The sequence below is a fragment of the Equus quagga genome, chromosome 3 (genome assembly GCF_021613505.1).
Source record: "Equus quagga isolate Etosha38 chromosome 3, UCLA_HA_Equagga_1.0, whole genome shotgun sequence".
Taxonomy (NCBI): Eukaryota; Metazoa; Chordata; class Mammalia; order Perissodactyla; family Equidae; genus Equus; species Equus quagga.
Window position 1 is genome coordinate 151,695,546 of NC_060269.1, and position 7,950 is coordinate 151,703,495.

General features: G+C 53.8%; 1 protein-coding gene across 2 annotated transcripts in view; it reads right to left on the reverse strand.

The window, feature by feature from the left end:
• Nucleotides 1–4,833, reverse strand: part of AFAP1 (actin filament associated protein 1) — a 157,739-nt gene extending 152,906 nt beyond the window's left edge. For both annotated transcript variants that reach the window (XM_046656236.1, XM_046656237.1), the window contains exon 1: nucleotides 4,629–4,833. The gene's annotated coding sequence lies outside the window, so the exon portion shown is untranslated. The remainder of the gene's footprint in view (nucleotides 1–4,628) is intronic.
• Between the last annotated feature and the right edge of the window lie 3,117 nt (nucleotides 4,834–7,950).

A 7,950-nucleotide genomic window follows, 5' to 3' on the forward strand; every position in this document is an offset into this window, starting at 1 on the left:
CTGGGTTCCCTGTGCTTGCTGCCCGCTCCTGCTGGGTACTTCAGACGTGAACAGGCAATGCTCTGCTGACCTTGACCTCAGAGTGCCTCCTGCCTTTCCCAACCTCAAGACAGGCCACTTAGGGACTGAAATGTTGAGAAATTATGCTTCATTAAAGGACGGTGCGCGGGAACGTACGGAACTGGAGCGATGTTAAAGACTAAATTAGGCACATTCAGTCATCTCGCTTAACGGTAACTGAAACCTGAATTTGACGTTTCCCCCAAATGCTAAAATATCAAACATTATTGGCTAACTAAAGACAGAAAACAACCCTAAAAGAAGTTGCCTAACATATCTCAAATTAAGGATCATCTGCATATTAAACATTTGGAGTTTTAAAGAGAAACCCAGATTCATTAAATTCTTTTTTTTGTTAAAGTGCAATTTGTTTTTTTTAACATTTTATTTTTCCTTTTTCTCCCCAAAGCCCCCCCCCGGTACATAGTTGTATACTCTTAGTTGTGGGTCCTTCTAGTTGTGGCATGTGGGACGCCACCTCAAGGTGGTTTAATGAGCAGTGCCATGTCTACGCCCAGGATTCAAACCAACGAAACACTGGGCCGCCTGCAGTGGAGCGCGCGAACTTAACCACTCGGCCACGGGGCCAGCCCCCACATTAAATTCCTAATGAAGCATTTTTTAAAAATCCTTGGCAACATACTATTTTACAACTTACAAAATTCCATTCCATTCATTATTTCATTTCATCCTCAATACAATCTCTTGAGCGACACAGAACAGGCATTACTAACAACTCCGTCTTACAGACGAGGGGACTGAAGCTCAGAGAGGAGCCCGGACTTAACAAGAGCCCTGACAGGCCAGTTACTAATGCAAGTCTCCTGTCCACAGGAACTGGACTAAGTGACCTTTACTCTACTGTTTATATTAACATCCTGTCAACATCCAAAAAGGCTCTGAGGTGGCCTACAGTAACAGACATGTATAAAATAAGGAACAGGTGAGGGGTGGGGAGCGGGCGCTAATACCAAAAACTCAGATTCATGGTCTAAGAATTTATCTCCGAACTTCCAGTTCCAGGTAAATAATACGCAAAGGAAAAAGGTGATTTATAGAAGATCACAATCTTAAAAAAGAGGAAAGCACCACCAGTTCTTTAGAGTGTGGGTGTGCTAACAGCCACATCAAACCTCTAGGCCACCACACCGATGACATTACACCAAGGGGCACTGCAGTGACGGAGGAATTAAGCTCTCTGTTTGGGCCCCGGGGAAGAGCAAGGTTTACTGTCTTCCTTCAGTGAAGAGCAAGAGGACAATTTGGAGATGCAGAATTCAAGCTCTATCTTCCCTATGCCCAGGCATTCCCTCCCATGAAAGACCCCTTTTCATTTAGTCCCTATAAAAGTCAGGCCTGCTCCAAATGAAACAAGACCCTCGATGCAGAGCAAGCATTAACTAGTGAAGTCTCACTGAAAACATTAACACAATCTAAGAAAACCACAAAGAAAATCCAGCTGAGTTTCTAAAGTCCCCTCCTAAAATAAGATCCCTAACCAAACAGACCACTGGAACATGTAACAAAGCATTTTTAAAAAAATTAAGAAAAGACTGGAAACCAAAATAAAGGCAAAAACCCTACTGCGTTAAGTAAAAATTGTAGTTCAGTAGCATCAGTACTTGACCAAACAGCTATCCTCTATTTTTAATCCCTGTGATCACCCAGATAAGAATAGCAGACAAAATTGCGGCCGCTCGCCACAGACAGAGACGCGTGGCTCAAAGAAGATCGGCACACCAAATGCCCATCTCACCAACAGACCACTTAGAAGGGAGATTCATATTTTGACGGATTAATTCCTGTATTCCTTACAAGTGGAGCTTCCTTATAGACCATTCAACGTATGATGCAATTGTTTGCAAGTAATCATTTTACACTGTGCTTTAAACCCCCGTACGAAGCCGTGAACACCTACTCAAGGCACTCGCGAAGCTCTCATTTCAGACTTCCCAGAATAAAACCTCTGTCAGAGCCCGGGACGGACAGAAGCCCACAGTTGGCTGACTTCACATGACACTCAAAAGATCAGTGACACGCCCCTGACGAGAGCTCTGTACCCAACGACTTCATTAAGGAAAACATCAAGCCAATGTGATACAGTACAGATGTTGCAAGTAAGACATAATGACGAAGAATATGCAAGACACCATCAAAAGCTTGCTTAAGTTTCCATCATGGAGTCTGGTCTTTAACTGAGACAAAGTACACACCCACACAAATAAACTTTTTGAAAAGAAAAAAGAACTTTCACTTTAGAATCTACATTTTCAAAAACCTCCAGTATTTATACCACGGACACTAAAAGAACTTTCCTCTGCTACATTTGGTTGAAAGAATTGAAAGTTTAGGACTGCAAAGGTTCTTACCTAGGTAAGAACCTCAAAGGCGAGAAAATTAAACCCCAGAAGGGGTGGCATTGCAGAAACAAAGAATAAGTTAATTCCAGAGGCAGAATGAGACCCAACAAATCCTAACCAAGTACTCTACACTGTGCAGCAAGCACAGGGGGTAAGAGCAAATATTAATCTAAAAACCCTCAGGAGACGAGAAGAACTGCAGATTTTCAATCACACGAAACGCCTGGATCCATGGTACAGAAAAAGCACCTCATTTAGATACACCTTCCTGGCTCTCAGCTCAACTGTGCCCACGTCCACCAGAGTATTTATCAAGCTGGACCACAGCTGACCACTCAGTCCTGAAGACCACAGCTCTGAGAGGGCAGGACAGAAGGATTTCAGGGAAGGCTCCAGAGAGAGTGTCACCTAAACTGAGACCACAGGAATGGGAAAGCGGAGCTGGAATGACAGGAGCTGGGCGTGGGGGAAGAGCCAGGGGAGAAGGCAGATAAGGCAGGGCAGCAGGCTCAGTCTGTACTTCATAACAGCGACAGCTGTGCTCCTCATGCATTCCTGTCTGTGCTCCTGTTACGTACACTCCATCTTGTTCCCCAAAAATTTCAGTCTGGATGTTAGAGCTACTTGTGCCTACAGCTCAGTCGTCTGTCTTGGACCAGAACACTTGTAAAAGGGAAAGACTGTCTTGTTCCAATTAGCATCCCTCAGGGAAGAGAATCATCCTGGGACATAATAAGTGTTTTAAAAAGTTGGATGAAAGGGCAAATGAATGATTCCACTTTATTGAAGTGGCTGAGAGATCCACAGGCTGCAGAGCGCACCGGGTCCTGACTTCAGGCTGGAATCGGACTTTCCCCACCCACAACCTCACCCTTGCTGTCCCCTCGTAGAGCTGACCTCTCACTCTAACTGCCTTGGCCTCATAGCGTGGGTGTGGATTCTCCTCCTTCAAACGCATTTTCCAGCCCGCCAAATTCTTGGGAGAGTTTCCTCCACTCTCCAGACGCCGAGAGCTGCAAAGTTAAATCTGGCTTTCCAGATTTTTTTTCCTCCAGATCCTAACGGAAGAAATCAAGAAGCGCCGGGCAGCGGGGCTGGGCGCCCTCCAATCGGCGCCGGCTCCCGCCGCGAGCCTCGCGCCGGAGCAGGAAACGCGGCGGCCGGACGCGCGCTCCCCGGGCGCGGTGACAGCCCCGCGCTCCCCGGGGACCCGAGGACGGGCCGGGGTTAGGGGCGGGGTCCAGGGGAAGGGCAGCCCGGCAGCACCGCTCCCCGCTTCTGCTCACTCGGCAGATAAGACAAGAAATAAAAGAGAGGGTCGGCGTTCCTCCCAGGCCAACTGCGCCCCGGGCACAGCCCGCTACCCCTCGACGGGCGCACGACCCGCACAAGGACCCCCACACATGGAACCCCCCGACACACACACACACACACACGGTGGGGGGACCAGGACGGGGTCACACCCCGCCACGCCAAGAGGGGAGGACCGGGGCAGAGCCCCCCACTCGCAGAGTGGCCAGGACACCACGCGCGCGGGCCCCGCAGAGCCACCCTCGGTGACACACCACACTCAGTGGCCCAGTCAGGGTGGGAGTGGGGAGAAAGAGCCCCCCTCTCAGGGTGACCAGGACCCCACGATCGAGGGGCCACGCAGTCACCTCCGTGAGACACAAGGAACCAGCCACACCGTGGGGAGAGCGGGGACAGACAGTCTCCCACTCGCAGGGTGTCCGGGAGTCCCCACGCGCGAGGGCCCACGCAGAGCCACCCCGGCGACACGCTGAACCAGCCACACCACGGGGGAGTGGGGACAGAGGCAGTGGCCCCCTCTCAGGGTGGCCAGGACCACCGCGGGCGCGTTCACGCCGAGTGGCAGCAGGCGCAGAGCCCCCTCGGTGCCACCCTAGGCCGAGACAATGCCCGGGCGCCGGCGGGCGCTCAGCCCCGACCCTGCCCGGCCCGCTGGCGCTTGGGGCGGTGGCCGTCACCTCGGGCAGCGACCCCGCGGTGCCCCCTCGGACTGCCAACCCGGCGGGGACCCCCACCCCGGCCCCTGGAGCTCCCATCCGACCGGAAACCTCGCCGGCCCCCGAACCCCTGCCCGTCGGGGACCCCCGTCCGGCCCCTTGACCGCACCCGGCCCCGGGACCCCCGTCCGGCCCCGACCTCGCCGGGGACCCCCGCCCGGCCCCGCCGCCGCCGCCTCACCTCCCCGCCTCTGCGGCAGCGCTCGCTCCCTGCCGGCGGCGCCGGGACCGTGGAGCGGAGCCGAGAGCCGGCAGAGCCGCGGTCGCCGCAACAATGGAGCCCCGGGGCGGGGCCGCCTCGCCGCCGCCTCGGCCCGTCCCAGTCCCGCTCCGGCTCGGGTCCGCGCGGAGCAGCCGCCGGCGCAGGGCTGCGGCCGGGCTCGGGCACCGCGCAGGCGCACTCGCCCCGCCCCGCCCCCTCCGCCCCGCCCCCGGCGGCGCCCGGAGCTCAGGGCCCGCCCCCCGACCAATGGGGAGGGAGCTGCGCGCAGGGGGCGGGGCCGGGGAAACAAAGGGAGGTGGGGCGGGGCCGCGCCGGGGCGAGGCGGGGAGGGGCGGGGCGGGGCCGGGGTTCCTCAGGGAGGCGGGACTGATAGCCGCCTCATCCGCGGTCCAATCGGGGCCCATCTGGGAAGGGCGAGCGTAAGGACCACATGCGATCTAGCCAGCAGGGCGTGCTCCTTCCAAACCCAGGACTCAGGTTTGCAGGGTTGGCCTGCTTTACAGAAAGGGCAACTGAGGCCCAAGGAGCGAGATCACCTGTAGCCCCAAGTCAGATAGTCCCATTCACTTGTTCATCTTTTATTCATTCAACAAACACTTTCGCAGCACGTACGGTGTGGGTTAGGAGTGGAGTAGAGGCAAACTTGGCAGTCCCTTAAGGAGCTGGGTCAAGCAGGACAGGAGATTTCTCGGGGTCACTAACGCATGATAAAGGAGCCCAGAATCGGGCTGTTTCCCCTTCCTACCTCAAAGCTTTTGTGCTTTTGCTATTCCCAACCTGAAATGCCTTCCTGTCACCCCCATATACCCAAGCACCAATCATCTTTAAAACCTCTGTCCTCATCGTAGGTGATCTTTCAGCATCGTCTGACCCGGCAGTCAGGGTTTTTCTCTGTCTCACTAGCTGCTCCTCTTCAAGTGCCCAGCATCCACCCCTTCTCTGCCTCTCCTGTTGGGGTGTTAGGGTGGCCCATGGCTCTGGCCGGATGTGCTTCTATTCAACAGACCCTCTCCCAGTCATGCTCTCCCAGGCTTTAAGCAGCATCCACATACTGGAGTGACTGCCAGATCCGTATTTCCAGGCCAGACCTCGCCCAGGAGGCATCGCAAACCTCTCGGGGAAAACAAAGTGCTTTATTCACCGCCCCCCAACCTGCTCCTCCACATTCTTCTCTTTCTCAGTAAATGGCCACTCTATCCACGGGGCTGCTCAGGTTAAAATCGGAAAGCGTCCTTGAATGCATCCTTTCCCTCGCCCCCTTGTGCAGTCCTTCCCTGCACTCCCCCAGCACGCACTGCCTCCCCTTTACAGCGTCAGCCGGAGTTTTCCGTCTGAGTGGCTGTCCCCCACCCCTGGTGAAGTGTGACCCTTCTAGGACAAGGCAGGGGCCTGACTGATTCATTTCTGTGTGCAGAACAGGGCCTGGCGCCCTGAAGGCACTCGGGGAAAGCTGGTAGAGGGATGGATGAATGGGTAAGGTCTTGACGGTGACGGGGGCGGACCCCAGCCCCATCTCCCTGCACACACACACGCACACACATGCACTAACACACACACACACACACACACACACACACACCCCCCACTGAAAGCCTGGCTTCCAATCTGACTTGCCAAACAAATTCCTGCGTGAACATAAGAAGCCTCCCCACGTCTCCCCAGCCAGGCCCCAGTGTGGTTGGGGCATGTACTCAGAGCTCAGGAAATCAGACTCTCAGGGACGGAAGTAGTTAGGACAAAGGACAGCACTCCAGGCTGCCGGCTTTGGACCGTTGCCCTCTGCCTGACACGCTTTTCTCCCTGTGCCTGGCCAACTCCTACTGACCCTTCAAGTCCCACCCTAAAGGTCACTTTCCCCAGGAAGGCTTCAGAGCCACCCCTGCACCAAGTACAGCTATGGCAGACACACATCAAGGCGACCCCCAATGAGTCACGCCCTCGTGCCATCCCTTCGACCTTGAGCGCAGGCTGAGCCTGTGACAGCTCCTAGCCGGTAGAATGTGGCAGAGGTGACGGGCTGTCACTCCCATGGACATGTTACACAGCATAAGAATTCATCTTAACACACCAGAGGGAGAGGTTCTGCTTACAGACTGAGCAGCAGTCGCCTGCGTGCCGTCAGGGGGCCTTTGGAGAAGCCCACCTGGCGGAGGGTCTGTAGGACCTAAGGGCAGCCTCTGGCGGACAACCAGCAAAAAGCTGGGCCTGCAATCACGCGGGCCCATAGAATTGAATCCTGGCGTCAACCGGAACCAGCTTGGAAGTGAACTCCTTCCTAGTCGAGCCTCCAGGTGAGAATGCAGCCCGGCTAAAACATTGATGAAGCCTGGGGGGCCCTGAGCAGAGGACCCAGCTAAAATATGCCAGAGGCAAAGCACAGAAACTGAGTTAAGAAATGTGTGTGTTGTGTTAAGCTGCTACGCTTGTGGTTATTTGTTATGAAAAAATAAAAATCTAACACTAGGTTCCCTCCCCAGTTGACCCATTCTTAGCACCCTGTACTTCTTTCTGGCATTCACCACAATTATACTTATTTGTTTAAAATCTCTCTCTTGCCAATAGTGTGGAAGCCCCATGAGAAGAGAAATGGAGCCTGTCTTTCTCATCGCTGTGCCCAGCACGTTTTTGTTCGAGGGCAACTGGTTGCAGGCAGACCGGTCAGTCCTTCCCGGCCCCCTCTGCCCTGGCCATGTTCCATTACAGAGCCCCGAATAGTTTCTTGCCTTCCCATCCTCCCATATAGCCCAAGGTGGCCATGTGACCTTGTCCTGGCCAGTGAGACATAGTGGAAGGTGGCTGCAAGGTTTCTGGCATTTGTGTCCCGGAGCTGATTTGGACCAGACCGTGAGAGCTGATTGCTCTTTGTTCAGAAATTTTGCAAGTAAGTTGTTAAACACAGTCATTACTTAAAAATTAAATTACGTAAACTTACAATTAAAAGTTATATTAAAAAAAGATGATAAATACTCATAATTCATTACTTCCTGATTATTTTCCTACAGTTTACAATTACCCATGCTACCGAGGATTTTGCATCTACTGTAACTGGATGCTGGAAGGACTGTAGAATGGGGTGCAGCTGGCGTCTCTTCCCGTTTCCAAAGCCAGCGATGTCACGTTGGCAGCTGGAGAGCAGAGGTGGTAGCACAATTTGTGCCACAGAAATTGGCAACTGCTACAAGTCAGGACTTCCTTCCTCCTGTCCGCCAGAATGCCAGGAATTGAAAATTTGCCAGCACATCGCTCGTCTCTAGGGACGACTTTCCTCTCTGGGAAAAGA